Genomic DNA, 18,935 nt, shown 5'->3' with positions numbered 1-18,935 from the left:
TATCTTCGACGGAAGTTTTCAGTTATTGTTGGTGGATTGTTTTACGAAGGTCAAAAGTTGGAAAGGTAAAACGTCCACCTATTTCTAGAGTACCGAAATTGGATTGGTAAAGTTTTTTTGCTCTACATATAACTTTTTTTTATTGAAACAACATTCTGCTTTCACATTACCAGTCTTATAATAAATGCAGCTGAATGATGGATGCAAGTAATGCACTTATTCTGTTCCGATAATAAGGTCATTATAAATGATGATCCGGGAATGCAGAACCCGTTTTTCCTTTGTTAGAATAATTCAACGATGACAGCATAACAATGCTCTCTGACCGAATTCCGCTCCAATTCCGGCGAAATTAGGCGTGAAACTGATGAGTGAAAGTCACCCTCAAGGCTGCACCCTCAAACGACCGACACGAAAATCAAAAAGTCATTCCCTCGGCATTACCCAACCAACCTCCAACGAGGGTGGGCAAGCCGGAAAGATTTTCCCAACATGATAAATAGTGCGGCCAGTAATGTGCTATTAATCCCAAATAGATTTACTCGGGAAAGATTTATTTTCACACCCCCGTCCCTTATCTGTTTTTGCGACTCCCCGTCGGCAGGGCCTGCCTGTCGGACTTTTCCTTCGCATTTGGCAGGAGACACAGATTTTTCATCACTCACACTCCCCCCCGAACGAAGGATTGGACCCCCTTGGGTGGTGGTGGCGTGTGACGAACAATTGGAATTTTCCCTCGCCTTCGTCTACATCATCAAACGGGCATTGGGCCGCGTGTATGCGCGGCGACTGACGACCGACGCAGCAGGGGATCCCGGAACAACCGTCTGCTGCGTTGGCAGAGAAAGGATGGTTCGGCGATGTGTGTGCGGTGGGATTGTACATTATTTATTGGATGGGATTCCTCCACGGGCGAACACCGCGCCGAACGACCGTCCAACCGAACCGCGCGGCCTAGATGGTTCACGTCATAAACACAGACAAATTTCGGCCTTAGTCATTTCCTGCCGGCAGACGCCCTCGGGGGAGTGATCACGTGTGTGTGTGGTGTGAAAAGCTGGATGAGTTTTGAAAACTGCTACGGATGGTAGGGTAATTTTATTATTCAAGACTATAGAGCTACAGCTGTTTCGATTTTCGTTCACCTGGTTAGTGAAACCGACCAGATTGTGCACGATTTTGAATATCCATACCTATGATGGTCGTACACTCCGTGGTGCCCGGAGTAAAACCAAATGGTATGTCATGTTCAAGGTTGCTCGTTCGGATTGCCCAAGTATTGAACGTTATATTTTCCGCTCAATCACTTCGAGAAATTGATAGTATGTGTGTAGCGCTGGTTCTGTCCGTATCTGTAAACTACGAAACATTAGCAGCCGCAACACGTATTATCACCACGCGGCTAACATCATTATCACATGTAATGAGTGTTCCAAGATATATGAATTCATCGACAACTTCATTTCGTATCCCATCCTTTTCCACCTCAGGACCAACAGCGTTTGGACTGCTATGTTCTCTGCCAGTCACCAAGTACTTTTTTTTGTGGAGCCCTGCGCGGTTCCAGTTTTCTGTTTGCAAAAACGACACTCTGAATCCGAAATTTCTCCGATTTTGTATATGATATCTACTAGGGTAGAGACCTGTAAACAAACAAGTAATTACGCTTATAATTTTCTTGTCTAGTTTAGTAACTTTTGAGTCGCTTTCTCACTCAGTTCTATAAATCTTTTTAATCCTCGTTTGCTGTGCTGTTTTCATAGGAATGACGCTCTTTTTACACCTATTTGAAGTCAAATTCAGTGCAGATTGCATACGGCAATAAATAATATTCTCTTTTTTCCTTACGAGACGAGCCAGCCTTGGATATAAGATATAAAGAAAAATCCATTGCTTACCACGCACGATGATACTCACATCATCAGCATATCATATTACCTAAAATACAAGGCCAGTCAATTTCTGCATTAGTTTGTCAACGACTAATGACCACAATAAAGGTGATTAAACTCCACCTTTTGGACATCCCCTTTGTGGTAAAATTACTAAGCTCTGTGTAACTGCGCTCGCCAATGTTTTCAATTTTTCCGACATTTTCGCTTTTTTTCGGGTGTAATAATTCGTAGAATTGTGTAATAAGATAACACTTGATTAAGTTAGTCGACACAATCCTCAGAGTGGATTAGGTTTAAAGTCCGCGAACATTGATAAGGCATAACAAAGTGAATGAGTATCACCTACACTAAAGCCGCTCTTTGTGTGTCGAAAAGGGAAAGGGACGGTATATAGAAAATGGGAACATTGCTGGAATACAAAAGTAATTCAGAAAACTAAAAAGATGGGCTACTCAGCCAATCTTTGGAAAATGTAGATACCTGCTCATCACCAATAATGCTCGATTAAGAAGACGAAGACGGTATTGATGTAACAATCAAAACTGTGATACTTGATACATCTGACTCCAAGTCACCCAATTTTAACTGGATGCAAAAGAAATGTGTGGTTCGGCTAAAAGAAGAAAAAAGCATTATTATCTTTAAAGGAGGCTTCCGAGCCCCTTGAAAGGAGGCTTCCGAGCCTCTTGAAAGGAGGCTTCCGAGCCTCTTGAAAGGAGGCTTCCGAGCCTCTTGAAAGGAGGCTTCCGAGCCTCTTGAAAGGAGGCTTCAGAGCCTCTTGAAAGGAGGCTACAGAGCCTCTTGAAAGGAGGCTTCCGGCCTCTTGAAAGGAGGCTTCTGAGCCTCTTGAAAGGAGGCTGAGGCCTCTTGAAAGGAGGCTTCCAGGCCTCTTGAAAGGAGGCTTCCAGGCCTCTTGAAAGGAGGCTTCTGAGCCTCTTGAAAGGAGGCTTGAGGCCTCTTGAAAGGAGGCTTCCAGGCCTCTTGAAGGAGGCTTCTGAGCCTCTTGAAAGGAGGCTTCCGAGGCCTCTTGAAAGGAGGCTTCTGAGGCCTCTTGAAAGGAGGCTTGAGGCCTCTTGAAAGGAGGCTTCCAGGCCTCTTGAAGGAGCTGAGCCTCTTGAAAGGAGGCTTCCAGGCCTCTTGAAAGGAGGCTTCCAGGCCTCTTGAAAGGAGGCTTCCGAGGCCTCTTGAAAGGAGGCTTCCAGGCCTCTTGAAGGAGGCTTGAGCCTCTTGAAAGGAGGCTTCCAGGCCTCTTGAAGGAGGCTTCCGAGGCCTCTTGAAAGGAGGCTCTGAGCCTCTTGAAGGAGGCTGAGGCCTCTTGAAAGGAGACTTGAGCCTCTTGAAGGAGACTTCCAGGCCTCTTGAAAGGAGGCTTCCGAGGCCTCTTGAAAGGAGGCTTCCGAGGCCTCTTGAAAGGGAGGCTCTGAGCCTCTTGAAAGGAGGCTTCTGAGGCCTCTTGAAAGGAGGCTTCCAGCCTCTTGAAGGAGGCTTCCAGGCCTCTTGAAAGGAGGCCTGAGCCTCTTGAAAGGAGGCTTCTGAGGCCTCTTGAAAGGAGGCTTCTGAGCCTCTTGAAGGAGGCTTCTGAGGCCTCTTGAAAGGAGGCTTCTGAGCCTCTTGAAAGGAGGCTCTGAGCCTCTTGAAAGGAGGCTTCTGAGCCTCTTGAAAGGAGGCTTGAGCCTCTTGAAAGGAGGCTTCTGAGCCTCTTGAAAGGAGGTTTCTGAGCCTCTCGAAAGGAGGCTTCTGAGCTTCTTGAAAGGAGGCTTCTGAGCCTCTTGAAAGGAGGCTTCTGAGCGTCTTGAAAGGAGGCTTCCGTGCCTCTTGAAAGGAGGCTTCCGTGCCTCTTGAAAGGAGGCTTCTGAGCCTCTTGAAAGGAGGCTTCTGAGTCTCTTGAATGGAGGCTTCTGAGCCTCTTGAAAGGAGGCTTCTTAGCCTCCTGAAGGAGGCTTCTGAGCCTCTTGAAAGGAGGCTTGAGCCTCTTGAAAGGAGGCTTGAGCCTCTTGAAAGGAGGCTCTGAGCCTCTTGAAAGGAGGCCTGAGCCTCTTGAAAGGAGGCTTCCAGGCCTCTTGAAAGGAGGCTTCCGGGCCTCTTGAAAGGAGGCTTCCAGGCCTCTTGAAAGGAGGCTGGGGCCTCTTGAAGGAGGCCTGAGCCTCTTGAAAGGAGGCTCTGAGCCTCTTGAAAGGAGGCTTCCGGGCCTCTTGAAAGGAGGCTGGGGCCTCTTGAAGGAGGCTTCTGAGCCTCTTGAAAGGAGGCTTGAGCCTCTTGAAAGGAGGCCTGAGCCTCTTGAAAGGAGGCCTGAGCCTCTTGAAAGGAGGCTTCCAGGCCTCTTGAAAGGAGGCTGGAGCCTCTTGAAAGGAGGCTTCCAGGCCTCTTGAAAGGAGGCCTGAGGCCTCTTGAAAGGAGGCTTCTGAGCCTCTTGAAAGGAGGCTTCCTGAGCCTCTTGAAAGGAGGCTCTGAGGCTGAGCCTCTTGAAAGGAGGCTTCTGAGCCTGTTGAAGGGGGGCTTCCGGGCATCTGGAAGGGAGGGTTCCGAGCCTCTGGAAAGGAGGGTTCCGAGCCTCTTGAAAGGAGGCTTCCGAGCCTCTTGAAAGGAGGCTTCCGAGCCTCTTGAAAGGAGGCTTCCGAGCCTCTTGAAAGGAGGCTTCTGGAGCCTCTTGAAGGAGGCTTGAGGCCTCTTGAAAGGAGGCTCTGAGCCTCTTGAAAGGAGGCTTCCAGGCCTCTTGAAAGGAGGCTTCTGAGCCTCTTGAAAGGAGGCTTCTGAGCCTCTTGAAAGGAGGCTTGAGCCTCTTGAAAGGAGGCTTCTGAGCCTCTTGAAAGGAGGCTTCTGAGCCTCTTGAAAGGAGGCTGAGCCTCTTGAAAGGAGGCTTCCAGGCCTCTTGAAAGGAGGCTCTGAGCCTCTTGAAAGGAGGCCCAGTGCCTCTTGAAAGGAGGCTTCCGTGCCTCTTGAAAGGAGGCTTCCGTGCCTCTTGAAAGGAGGCTTCCTGAGCCTCTTGAAAGGAGGCTTGAGGCCTCTTGAAAGGAGGCTTCCGTGCCTCTTGAAAGGGGGCTTCCGGGCCTCTTGAAAGGAGGCTTCCGAGCCTCTTGAAAGGAGGCTTCCGAGCCTCTTGAAAGGAGGCTTCCGAGCCTCTTGAAAGGAGGCTTCCGTGCCTCTTGAAACGTGGCTTCCGTGCCTCTTGAAAGGAGGCTTCCGGGCCTCTCGAAAAGAGGCTTCCGGGCCTCTCGAAAAGAGGCTTACGAGCCTTTCGAACGGAGGCCTGAGCCTCTTGAAGGAGGCTTCCAGGCCTCTTGAAAGGAGGCTTCTGAGCCTCTTGAAAGGAGGCTCTGAGCCTCTTGAAAGGATGCTGGGCCTCCTGAAAGGAGGCTTCCGAGCCTCTTGAAAGGAGGCTTCCGAGCCTCTTGAAAGGAGGCTTTCGAGCCTCTTGAAAGGAGGCTTCCGAGCCTCTTGAAAGGAGGCTTCCATCTAGAATAATTTTTGACTTGATGCACGAAACACCGTGAAATTTATACCACAGAAAGTGGGCGCCTAGGTAGACATACCGCTGTTAAATAATTCTTGCAGCGGTCACTTTACGTGCCGCTGTGTAGAACTTCCGCGCATTTCTGAAAATTATTTTCTCTGCCTCCAAGAGTACTTTTTCGTCGTACGCTGTTGAAGATTTTTTCTCAGCTGCCGTCAATTCTTCATACCTACCTGAATACCTGGTTGGTTACAGCGTCGATACACGTATGCCTAGTATTGTAGTGCAGCCAGCGTGTTCTTGGCCTTCCACGAAGTCGCCGGTCTCTATCCGGCTCTCTGTTGAATATTGTTTTCGCCATTCTTTCTTCCAACAGTCGCACTTAATGACCAACTCACTGAAGTCTGCCGTATCTTATACGACCTTAGATCTTCATTATCTATTTTGGCTTGTAGCCACTACAATCATGCGGCTACTGGTCTGGTTTTTCTCATTTGTCATGTTTTGGCACCCACATCCAACCAGCCTTTCCGTTAGTTTCCTTGTGAGGTACGGCGTCGATATTTTAGCCTCGGCAGGTCCACACATCTATGACATTTGAAAAATGTCGACCGTCTACCACACGTGTCGCCATTCGGGTGTCTCCAGGTATGATTTCGAATTTTCTTGCGTGCAAAATAGATGTTACAAATAGTCATTCCTCTCGCTGCGGCAAAATTTACTAGCCTCAGGCCGTTGTCATTGTTAGTCGTTTTGAGGCTCTCCTTTCTAATGACTGATGACTTTCATGTCGTGTATTGGGAAGTTTCCGTAGGTCTTGTCTAGACGCTATTAGAACTCGTCCTTTAAATCATCGGGTTTGTCGTTGGTTGGTGCCCTTATTTATCAACACGCAGATGCGATCACTTACCAGCCTCCTTCTAATGATTCGTTGCTGCTGTTTACCAAGCACTTCGAAACTTACTCCATACTTTGCGATCTCGCCACCACTGGCTGTAATAGATGTGATACTTAAAATATGGCCCAGAGGTCAACTCACCAATTCGTAGCCCCATTTCATCGTAAATAATTAGAAAAATTTTGTAGCTCGTCTACTGAATATTAAGCTTTTCTGCACTACTCTCCTTTGCTTCCTCTAAAGTTCTTAAATTCATAACCACCTCACCTCAATTGAAAAATAAAGCAAATAATTCAGATGCGAATATAAAGCTTCAACATTTTGACGACCAAGTTTTCAAACCATGAAAAATCTATCATTCTTGAAGAGAAAAAACAAAACTCCAAACACAGCCCTATACTTACCAAGTAATGCACAATTAATGTTTCCTGTCTGCCACCCCTTTGGGAATACTACCACATTAAATCCATCTTCTCTCGACGCTTCGTATCAATAGCTATAAAAACCAAATCCCTAAATCAAATCAAACGGAAGAAATGCTTCACTCTGATGGGTATGAAATTTTAAAATCTCTCAAAACTATCACTCCTCCTGGAACGTTGTTTCATCTTCTTGTCTTGTCTTCCATACCATGGTTGCAGATATCCACTAGTGGCAAATGGAGAAAAATCTCTTCATTTCCAAGGAACTTCTCACTGAAAGCTTCATTTCTTCCAGCACCACATCAGCCCACACAGCCACCGCACCGGGTGGAAACCATTGCACTCGGTGCTCGCTTGGCAACATCATCGCCACCAAGCGACCAGCACAGACGGCAAAAGTCACTAAACAAAACACGATGATGGTGAAAAAAAAATCAAACTGACTTTTCCGATTCACTCCTCTCCGTTTCATGGATTTTTATTTCCATCATTTATATTTCAGTCGGATCTAAAGTAGTTTTACTTGTAGCTTCCATCTCCGCTGGGAATTCCATGGTGAACCATATTTTTCAGCAGCGGCAGAGGCAGCAGCAGTTGCTCTAACTTTGCTATTACAAGAAAATAGACACAGAGCGGCGATAGAAAGGGGAATGGGAAATGGGAAAGCATTTTTCCCGTTCTCGTCTGTGACCGACCACGCACCGACAGCATCTGGCGGAAAGCATTTTGCGGTGCTTGGAATTGCGCTGGCCACACATCAGCAATTCGAAGGATACTTTCGTTCGCATGTTTCGCATCTGGGAGCTTTAAGCTGTAGTAGTGTGTGGAAACGTCTTGAGGGAATCTTCGAAGTTGGCTCGGACCTTGAACAGCGAACCATAAATCTCATCCGGGTGAAAGATTTTCTATCCTAAAAGTTCCGTTGGGAAGGTTCGTTTCGGTTTGGGGGTGCAAATGGATCGGACTCACGCGGACAAATGGAACATATTGAGATAGGCAATTAATCATTCGGATGTCCCAATCGGACACATTGTTCCGGAAGGGGAGAGATTTCGATGCTTCGGAAAGATGAATTGGAGGAAAATTGGTTTCTCGCTCACGACGAGCCATTTATTCATAGTTTCGATTAAGTTATGTTGGTTTTGGCTTGATGTCTGTGTTATTATCGATGTGGTGATTGAGATTGGCCAGACGCTCTTGGTTATATATATTTATTACTCTTTGGTATTTTTATCTGTTTCACACTTATTTTGGCATTGTTCTGGTTCCTATGATTCTCGAAAGAAGCATAGTATTGAAGAAAAAAATCTTTAGTGGGATGTCTTCACCTATCTATAAAGCAGTTGCTATTATGTATCCCCTTTTTTAACCTTAACAAAAAGAAGGTCTGTTGATATCATCCTCAAAATTTACATAAAATGATGTAACAAATACTAAATATATATTCCGCAAAGAAACTAATAATGTCATAATTTGAAATCGTTATTTATTTATTTATTTCTTCGTCTTGAATTATAAAACTCCTCAGACTGCTTCTTATCTAATATTTCTTATTCTATTCTTAAAAACTAGTTTAGACACATTAAAATCAAAAACAGCACTTGCACTATTAAACGACCGAAAACAGTTTTCCAGAGGGTTGTTAAAACCATATGACGTCCTGTGACGCTGAATCATAATAAGATCGCGTTCACGCAGATGCCGAGAAGGAGCGTAAAACGTAACGTTTTGCAATAAATATGGACACTGCACGACATTTTTTAAAATATCAAAAACAAACAGCCTTTGCAGATTAGTCCGACGAAGCGCAAGTGTCTCCAGCCCTATAAGTTTGCAGCGGCTGGAATAGTCCGGGAGGTTTACAGGATCATTCCAGGGAAGCCGACGGAGGGCGTATCTGATAAAACATCGTTGAACCTTTTCAATCCTGATAGATTGTGTCACGTGGTATGGGGACCACACACATACTGCATACTCCAAGATGCTTCGCACCGTTGAACAGTACAGTGCTTTGAGTGCATAGATGTCCGTGAAGTCCTTTGTATTTCGACGAATGAAACCCAATGCAGCAAATGCTTTCGCGGTAGTCATGCTGATGTGCTCATTAAAACGAAGCTTGGTATCAATGGTCACCCCAAATCGCGGATCAAATCTACACGTTTTAATTGAGTGGAACCTATCGTATACCCATTTTCGATACGTGTATTTTGGCGAGAAAACGATATAGCTTTGCATTTGCTTATGTTGAGAGCCATTCCATTTTCCGGCTTTGATCGGCTTGAAGCGCACAACAATCGAGATGCGATGAGATTACTTTAAATATTTTTAGGTCGTCAGCATACAGTAAATGGCCCGATTTTAGCCGACTACATAGGTCGTTTATAAACAGTACAAAGATTAAAGGTCCAAGTACACTTCCTTGCGGGACACCGGACGTAATGGTAAACGCGCGTGAACGAGAGCTATTCAATCTGACGAAGGCCTTTCTTCCACTTAAATATGAATGCAGCCATTGCGTTATCCAGTCGGGAAAACCCAGATATTTGAATTTCTGGATAGTGAGCTCGTGGGGAACTTTGTCGAAGGCCTTAGAGAAGTCGAAATATATTGCATCTACTTGATGTCGAGCCTCGATCTCTTTCGAGATATAATTCACATACGACATTAGGTTCGATGTGGTTGATCGCTTCTTCACAAAACCGTGTTGAAAATCGGATAGCAGTGGCTGGGATGCGGCGTACAATACGTTATGGACAAGCTCTTCGAAGACTTTTCCTAAGCAGCATAAAATAGATATACCTCGGTAGTTTTCGACTTCGTGTTTGTCACCCGATTTAAATATCGGAGTGATGGCGGCCGTTTTCCATAGTTCAGGGAATGATCCCTCATGCAGTGACTTATTGAAGATCACTGCCAACGGTGCCTGCAATGACACAGCGCACTCCTTGATGAACATCTACCAAGTTGTCGTCTTCGGTTGCATTATTTGTAAAGTGGGCAATGGGCATACGTAGCGTTCTTTCCAACTAATATATATCCATCAGTTGATCAGCATTGGATATAGACATGAGTGGATTTGATGTCCACAATTTTCTGATGAAAATTCTTATCACTATCAAATTCAAAAAATTAATCTAGGTATTCTTCATCGATGCGATATACAATTTATTCCTATTGTATGGCAAATCCAAGTGAAAACTATTTCATTTCAATATATCCCAACTCCCTTTTTTAACCTTCCCCTTCGATTCGGAAATCATACCCAAAAGGCATTTTCCCGTTGGAAAATATGAAAACCAATATCTGAAACTATTCCTCCCCCATCGCCAGATCCTCCGAAATTCGCCGATGTCTCACCGAGTCTGCATCGAATTCAATCTGTTTCCAATTTGTACTCTATTGCAACTAAATTCAAATCGCAATGACTCGATCTCTCCCTTCTCCCTGTGTAGGCAATTCTGGCATGAAATCAACAACATTGGTGGATAACACACAGGGACAGGAAAATATTCCATTTTTTGGTTGTTACCCCAACTGTCTATATTGGCGCACGCATATTGCATTTCAACGATTTCCAATTCAGGTGGCTCCGTTTCTCAAATACTACTATTCATTCCATTTGTGTTCGGTTCTGATAAAGGTTGCTGCTGCTACCAGGAAATGTTTTGGCAACCGTAATATTGACATGAATTTCATGATTGAATTGCAGTTCCGAGTGGAAAATGCGAATCTACGATGATTCCTCTGTTAATTAACAAAAATATGCCACATAATTTCAATTTAATATAATGAAAACGATGTGTATTACAGGAGCCATCCAATGGAACAGAAAAGTTGATCCCTGAGAATCATTTTGGATTTAATAAAGCAAGACAACCCGACATTAGGAAGGTTATAGTCAGTTAGATCACAATTGAGATCATCAATCTTAGATCGTCGTAAAACCATCCTGTCGTCAAAGTAAATCCACATCACATCAAATAAAAGAATAGATATGGCATCTACTGCCAAGTGAATGCATTATCAAGTCCCGTACGTGTAGGCGCTCCGTATGGGGCGACCCCGGGAAAAGTGAAAAGTAGCTTACTTTTGACTTCAGGTGCCGCGCACAGTCACGACGACTGCTGCAGTCAGCGAAGGGTTGAAATATTAAAATCAAGCGTATCATCGTTATCGTTTGATGGGCTTTTTATTTCCCGACCAGTAAAGCGAAGGCTTTTCCCTAGCGAGTTAAAAGTAGGGACGTTGACTACGTTGTGGAATAAAAATAATAATGATAAAGCCAGTAAATTGGTTGATATGAGGGTTATTTTTTGTAAACATGGGTGTGTCAATGATGCGTGAAAATCGACACCGCAGACTACAATATGATTATCCAAAGGATATATTCTGTATTCTATATGCAACCGCAAACTTGCGATTTGGGTTTTATTGGGAGTCCACTTAAACTTGACGCGATACGAAACTATCCAGAGAGCAAATTAAAATATTCTTAGTCTGATACAAATGATTCCAAGTGATGAATCATATGTTCGGCTATATGTTCGCTCCAAAAACAAACTTTTAATAGAAGGCCCGGAGACTCATAGACTGTTATATACCGATCGAGAATTGAGATTTGTGTGTGTATGTGGGGGCCCTCCTTAGCCGTGCGGTAAGACGCGCGGCTACAAAGCAAGACCATGCTGAGGGTGGCTGGGTTCGATTCCCAGTGCCGGTCTAGGAAATTTGTATTGGAAATTGTCTCGACTTCCCTGGGCATAAAAGTATCATCGTGTTAGCCTCATGATATACGAATGCAAAACTGGTAACCTGGCTTAGAAACCTCGCAGTTAATAACTGTGGAAGTGCTTAACACGTACGTCCCCAACCCCCATTTTACGACAAAACTCAAAATTCAAAACCATGCAGCTCAGCCAATTTCTAACGGATTTTCAAGCAATCTTCTGGAATCGATCACAAAATTCCTATAGTTTTAGGAACCGATTTTTGTGCAATGGCCATGGTTCCGGAGATATTCCGGGGAGTACTGGGGTTACCTCCCTCCCGGAAAAAATGGTCACTGGCAGATCGGCTTCGAAATCCATCGTGCGACATGTCAAACTTCATGATTTTGCAAAACAAGTACACTGGAGTACACTTCGGCGACTTTCGATCGAATTGACCACCCTCCGGGTGCTTCCAGGGCCTGGTTCCCTTGGGGAAGTGGCCAATTTTCGTTGAATCTTGGAATCCATCTTGCGACATGTCAAACTTCATGATTTTGCAAAACAAGTACACTGGAGTACACTTCGGCGACTTTCGATCGAATTGGCCACCCTCCGGGTGCTTCCAGGGCCTGGTTCCCTTGGGGAAGTGGCCAATATCCGTTCAATCGTGGAACCCATCTTGCGGCATGTCAAACTTCATGATTTTGCAAAACAAGTACACTGGAGTACATTTCGGCGATTTTCGATCGAATTGGCCACCCTCCGGGTGATTTCAGGGCCTGGTTCCCTTGGGAAGTGGCCAATTTTCGTTGAATCTTGGAATCTATCTTGCGACATGTCAAACTTTATGATTTTGCAGAACAAGTACAATGGAGTAAATTTCGGCGATTTTCGATCAAATTGGCCACCCTCCGGGTACTTCAAGGGCCTGGTTCCCTTGCGGAAGTGGCCAATATCCGTTCAATCTTGGAACTGATCTTGCGACATGTCAAACTTCATGATTTTGCAAAAAAAGTACACTGGAGAACATTTCGGCGATTTTCGATCGAATTGGCTACCCTCCGGGTGCTTCCAGGGCCTGCTTACCGTGGGAAGTGGCCAATTTTCGTTGAATCTTGGAATCCATCTTGCGACATGTCAAACTTCATGATTTTGCAAAACATGTACACTAGAGTACATTTCGGCGACTTTCGATCGAATTGGTCACCCACCGGGTGCTTCCAGGGCCTGGTTCCCTTGAGGAAGTGTCCAATATCCGTTCAATCTAGGAACCGATCTTGCGACATGTCAAACTTCATGATTTTGCAAAACAAGTACAATGGAGTAAATCTCGGCGATTTTCGATCGAATTGGCCACCCTCCGGGTACTTCCAGGGCCTGGTTCCCTTGGGGAAGTGGCCAATATTCGTCCGATCTTGGAACCCATCTTACGACATGTCAAACTTCGTGATTTTGAAAAGCAAGTACACTGGAGTACATTTCGGCGATTTTCGATTGAATTGGCCACTCTTTGGGTACTTCCAGGGCCTGGTTCTCTTGGGGAAGTGGCCAATATTTGTCCAAACTTGGAACCCATCTTGCGACATGTCAAACTTCCTGATTTTGCAAAACAAGTAAACTGGAATCCATTTCGGTAGTTATTGCGAGTTCTCCGGTTAGCGGGTAGAGCAGAACTACCAAAGCGGACTAAAATGCACAAAACTGGAGGGCCAAAGCACCAACCAAAACAAAATGCCACAAATCTAAATTTTCATACATGTATTTAGGGTCTTTCCCCTTCTTCCAAGCTTTCCTTTCTTCCTCCTACATTCTCTCTACTTTCCCTTTTCTTTCCTCATCTCTTACAATCTAACAGTTTTCTACTTACAGTACTTCTCGGCACTCACGGTACCCTACTTGTGCTCGGGGCGTCCCCCGGCACTACCTTCTCATTACGGACGGACGTCTGCCGCCGCACCACGCACGCATTTTTCCCTCAGCTCGCCTCGAAAGTGCTCTGCTGGAGACCCCTCTGGCCGTCCAGTGCGACCAACTACTGGATGGGGTCCCTCCGAGTCACTGGATCTCCCCCGTCGTCGAAGAGGCTGCTCTCACCCGGCTGGGCTGTTTCAGGTCCCTTCCGACCACCCGCTCTTTGTTCCGGTACTTGCCGTCTACCCGTCCGGTAGGAAAAATCTGACAGCTTAGACGAAATAATCCGACGGCCCTCTACCCGTCCGGTAGGAATGATTAAATCGTGCAACCTGACCGTGGACTGGCTCGGCAAAAACACCCTGTGAATGGTACGCATTCATCATTAGTGCCGTTACACCATAATCGGTCGTGGAATGCTTACCCGATGGGGTGCTTTTTATCCTAGTAGCGTGGACCTCGTCGATTCTACCCGCGTTGCCGTGACCGTGCATGAGCGTGCATACGATCTGTGTTGGGCGGAAAATGGTGAGGTTAGACGACCATCACATGCTTCTTCTTTTCATCCTTACCTTGGTTTTATTGCCTTTTTCGGGACTGATTTCCACTCCTGTGATCCGACGGAAAGTGATCGAGCCCACCCACAGCGATTAGTTTACCGGATGAGATTTTGTCCTGTTTTTCCTACTGCCGCGCGTGTTTCTGAGGGTTGGGAATTATTGGTTATGCAAATTGGCACAACAGAGTAACTTTTCTCGATGTTACCTATTCCGCGTACACAGTTTTTCCCGTCTGTTACGAGCCGGCGAATGTTTAGTTTGCGCCGTTCGTTATACACTCACTAGGCCTCAAATAGGCGTTAATGAAACACGGCGCCTAGCGCCTTCATTTGCAGCGAACTAATTTTTCCCACTTTTCGCGCGTGGTAAAACGAAGAGAATGGCGTTTCGTACGGTGACGTTTGTCTCTGGATGGGTTGCCTGATCGTCGATGATCTGTCAGACGATGACGGACGCAGTTCGAAAAGGCTTTTGCGCTGTGATGGATGTGCGTTTGAATGAGCCGTTCGTTTTCGAAATGAACACTGAGAGAAATTATGTTCTGATGATCTTTACTGATTTTGATGCGGATGTCAGTTGTTTTGGTGCGTGCATGGTGAGAACGGTATGCTTGTCGTTTTTGGACTTATTAGCTAATTTTTAGCGTCTAATGCTCACTAATCAGAAGCAAATGTAACATAGTTTTCGATCGGATTGGCCACCTTCCGGGTACTTCCATGCGCTGATTGATATTTTACCGGTGGTGGCCTGATAGATCATTTGCAGCCAGTGGCGGCGGTGTGGCGCCATCACGCATTTGGTGATTGGCGGCGGCGTGGTTCGGCGTGAACCAGTTTCAAGCGCCAAAATTTCTTCAGAAGTATCTCCAGGAATTCTTCCAGAAGTTCCTCTACGAGTTTTTTCAAAAGTCAAGAAATCCTTTGGACATTTCTCCAGATATTTCTCCATAAGTGCCTCTGGGAAATTCTTCCAGATACTCCTCCCGGATTTCGTCTGGAAGTTCATTTAGGAAGCTTTTCCAAGAATTCCTCCAGGAATTCCTACGGAAGTTCCTCCAGGAATTCCTACGGAAGTTCCTCCAGGAATTCCTACGGAAGATCCTCCAGGAATTTCTACGGAAGTTCCTCCAGGAATTCCTACGGAAGTTCCTCCAGGAATTCCTACGGAAGTTCCTCCAGGAATTCCTACGGAAGTTCCTCCAGGAATTCCTACGGAAGTTCCTCCAAGAATTCCTACGGAAGTTCCTCCAGGAATACCTACGGAAGTTCCTCCAGGAATTCTTACGGAAGTTCCTCCAGGAATTCCTACGCAAGTTCCTCCAGGAATTCCTACGGAAGTTCCTCCAGGAATTCCTACGGAAGTTCCTCCAGGAATTCCTACGGAAGTTCCTCCAGGAGTTCCTACGGAAGTTCCTCCAGGAATTCCTACGGAAGTTCCTCCAGGGATTCCTACGGAAGTTCCTCCAGGGATTCCTACGGAAGTTCCTCCAGGGATTCCTACGGAAGTTCCTCCAGGAATTCCTACGGAAGTTCCTCCAGGAATTCCTACGGAAGTTCCTCCAGGAATTCCTACGGAAGTTCCTCCAGGAATTCCTACGGAAGTTCCTCCAGGAATTCCTACGGAAGTTCCTCCAGGAATTCATCCGGAAGTTCGTCCATGAGTTCCTCCGGAAGTTCCTCCAGGAATTACTCCGGAATTTCTTCCAGGAATTCCTCCGGAATTTCCTCCAGGAATTCCTCCGGAATTTCCTCCAAGAATTCCTCCGGAATTTCCTCCTGGAATTCCTTCGGAATTTCCTCCTGGAATTCCTTCGGAATTTCCTCCTGGAATTCCTTCGGAATTTCCTCCTGGAATTCCTCCGGAATTTCCTCCTGGAATTCCTCCGGAAGTTCCTCCTGGAATTCCTCCTGAATTTCCTCCAGAATTTCCTCCAGGAATTCCTCCGGAATTTCCTCCAGGAATTCCTCCCGAAGTTCCTCCAGGAATTCATCCGGAAGTTCTTTCAGAAATTCCTCCAGAAGTTCTTCAAGGAACTCCTTCGGAAGTTCCTCCAGGAATTCCTCCCGAAGTTCCTCCAGGAGTTCCTCCGGAAGTTCCTCCAAGAAGTTTCAGTTATTCCTCCGAGTTTCTCCAGGAATTCCTCCGGAAGTTCTGCCAGTAATTCCTTTAGAAGTTCCTACATTCATTCTTCCGGAAGTTTCCCCAGGAATTCCTCCGGAAGTTTTCTAGTAATTCCTCTGGAAGTTCCTTCAGTAATTCCTCCGGAAATTCGTACCGGAATTCTTCCGGAAGTTCCTTCAGGAATTCCTGCCGAAGTTCCTCCGGGAATTCGTCCGGACGTTCCTTCAGGATTTATCCAATATGCTCCACCAGGAAATTCCTCCAGGAATCCGGAAAATCCTCCAGAAATTTGGTGGTCAATTCCAGTTTCCAGAGGAATTCCTGTAGGAACCGGATGAAATCTGAAAATGAAAATGAAATGAAATCTGACTGAAACAGAGTGCTTTCTTCCATAATATCACTGCCAGACAGTGAGGGGTTAGTTTGTACGCACGCACATTCGTTGAAGAGCTGACATAAATTACTAAGTACCTACCTACCTTTGGATCATGAAAACGGTAACATGTTTTGAAAAAATATCCACCAAAGTTGAAAATGTGCCAATTGAAATGCTTATAACTTTTACATAAAAACTCGAATTCGGCATACAATTTAAATAGACAGAGGAAAAATAGATTTGCCTCAGAATTACAGCCTAGAAATAAAGAATTGAAATTGCGATCCATCCTTGATATTCAGTTTTTAAAATATTTTCAAACACAATCAACAGAACTCCCTGAATGCGCATGCTTCTAAAATATTCATAACCAACCAAGTACGGCAACTGTTTGAATGGGCCATACCCAAAATTCCTTCGTTCAACCACCGACGGCAAAGAAGGAAAAATAACGTTCTCCTTCCTATAATCGTCATCACTATCCACAGTATCAAAACCATCATCGGCATCATCAAACATAAACGGAACAAACAGTGCTCAACAACTAGCGGCTGTTATGCTGGTCCCGTGTATTGGTGAGTTGAACTAAATCCGTGCCAGTGTTTGTATTGGAACGTAATAACCACCACCCCTCCCCGGTCAGTGCGCCCGACTGGAGAGAGGCCAAACCACATTGGAATGTTGCTACGCTCCGAGCTATGCAGTTGGAAAACTGAGTGCTCTGCAAGTTGCCATGGGGAATTGAACCTCCCACCTCGCACTGACTGGCTGCTAAGTTTGCTCTCCACAGCCACCCAACATTCGCATTCATACCATTCCATGTGCTGTCGGTTCTCCGGCGGCATCAGCGAGCGGTATGGTGTGAGTTGGAAAGATGCCTTGTGGCATACCCTAGATACCAATTTTCCCCGGCACTTGGAGATTTAGAGTGCGCTCACTGGTCCCCATCCGAGTTGGTCAGTACCAATCATCATCATCAGCCGAATGCGAATGGTTCCGTCTGATGGTTGGGGACCATTGGCAGCCGGACCGAGGACGACGGACGTTAGTTGTTGCGTTGTTGTGTTGGAAACGGTAGCGGAGATAAAAATAAAATAAATCGTTTTCTCATCTCATCCACTCTATGTGATTCTCGGTTCATCATGGTGGGGCGACTCAGGCCGTTTAGAACCAGCGCAGTGTTTTACAGGTTCTGACCATGGAGCGGTTAAGGTCTTTTAACTTGGTGTTCTTAAACTTATTTCTATAGGTTATAATTACTGTTAATGTCAATTTGTTGGTTTCATTGTTTCCATTTCAAAATACATGACTCTGTTGTGTGGCAGACAGCAATGATAAATTTATTACCAGAAACTCGAAAATATGCCCCATCCAATGACCAAGAAATGACCTGTTCGTCTTCGGATTAACAATGCATTTGCTTTATTTTGTTGACGAACAATATTCGTCACACATGTGATTGCCCTATCATTAGTTGTGAATGATTTATGGAAACGCATGATACATTGTGGAGCAGTGCCTAGCAAAAACGTTCGTTTTCCATTCAAATGTTCAATGCCCACATTTCCGAAACATTCAAATGAGCTCCTTCATAAGTACAATTGAAAATTATGTCTTAGTGTTCCTGAAAGTTAAGGGGATGGAAATAAAAAACTTTCCAGATGCGTCTGATCTGATTCGAATGTTGAAAACAATCAAATCACTTTCTTCTTAAACTTAATATATGTTTGTAAAGAAAGCTGAAATGTAAGCAACTTTTGTTGCATAAAACAAATATCATTGCTTACGAAAGTAAGTAGGGGAAAAGACGGCTTTGGCAGGTTTTGTTCTATTATTGTCAGGGGGGTTTTTGTCGACCGAATTTTATGAAATTTGGTCACAATCTTCTTTGATATATTAGGCCAAATTTGAGCATAATCAGTCTTTAAAAAACCCCCTGACAACAATAGAACAAAACCTGCCAAAGCCGTCATTAATAGCACCAAAACCGGCTGGCTGTGTTATGCGGTACGGCACGTAAGTTTGGAAACTCCTGACACGAACAGCGTATAAATGGGTGGTAGTGCGCCAGCCAGAAGGGAATTTTGCCCCACCACCGACTGTGTCTGGCACTGAGTGACGACCTTTCGAAATGGCAGCGGCGCGCGCTAATGTCACTGTGGAGGCAGTGAACAACTTCCCCCTTTCCAGCCGCAGCCCAGTGGCTGTGAAATCACGACTCTAGTGCCTAGTGGAAATCTCCTTCGTTTTTCCTCTCTTTCTCTTTTTGTCGTCTGAGGCTGGGATGGGTGTTTTTTTATTTTTATTTCCCCCTCGCTCTCCATTGGAGCGTGTCGCCAAGATGGAAAATCGCGATGGTGATCGCCTGCTGGTCGGTCCCTTCCATGATAATAAAGCTATGATCGTAAATATGTCTATATCGCATAAAAAATTGTGGCAAATAAAATAAAACCGGAATAGAATCCGTATTCCATTCTCGTTTAGTTTGGATGTGTTTCGTTTATACGGCACGAGCTTGGCAGCTTGGGTGGATTTCTTATATGGGGTTTTGAGCTTTTCAAGCGTGTGAAACGATCTTGGTTAAATTTGACA

The 18,935-nt window shown here is 45.3% G+C and overlaps 1 protein-coding gene and 1 long non-coding RNA gene across 5 annotated transcripts in view; one reads left to right on the top strand and one right to left on the bottom strand.

Moving 5' to 3' along the window:
• Positions 1 to 18,935, top strand: part of LOC134209880 (homeobox protein orthopedia) — a 181,724-nt gene that overhangs the window by 124,525 nt on the left and 38,264 nt on the right. The window lies entirely within an intron of this gene.
• On the bottom strand, positions 13,151 to 14,375 carry LOC134214697 (uncharacterized). The gene is made up of 4 exons (XR_009979881.1): positions 14,052 to 14,375; positions 13,859 to 13,988; positions 13,711 to 13,795; positions 13,151 to 13,648 (listed from the first exon to the last, which is right to left on the bottom strand). It is a non-coding gene; the product is annotated as an uncharacterized LOC134214697 (long non-coding RNA).

Source organism: Armigeres subalbatus, chromosome 2 (assembly GCF_024139115.2).
Source record: "Armigeres subalbatus isolate Guangzhou_Male chromosome 2, GZ_Asu_2, whole genome shotgun sequence".
NCBI lineage: Eukaryota > Metazoa > Arthropoda > Insecta > Diptera > Culicidae > Armigeres > Armigeres subalbatus.
The sequence above is the reverse complement of the archived record's forward strand: the minus strand, read 5'-3'. Positions and strand labels throughout refer to the sequence as shown.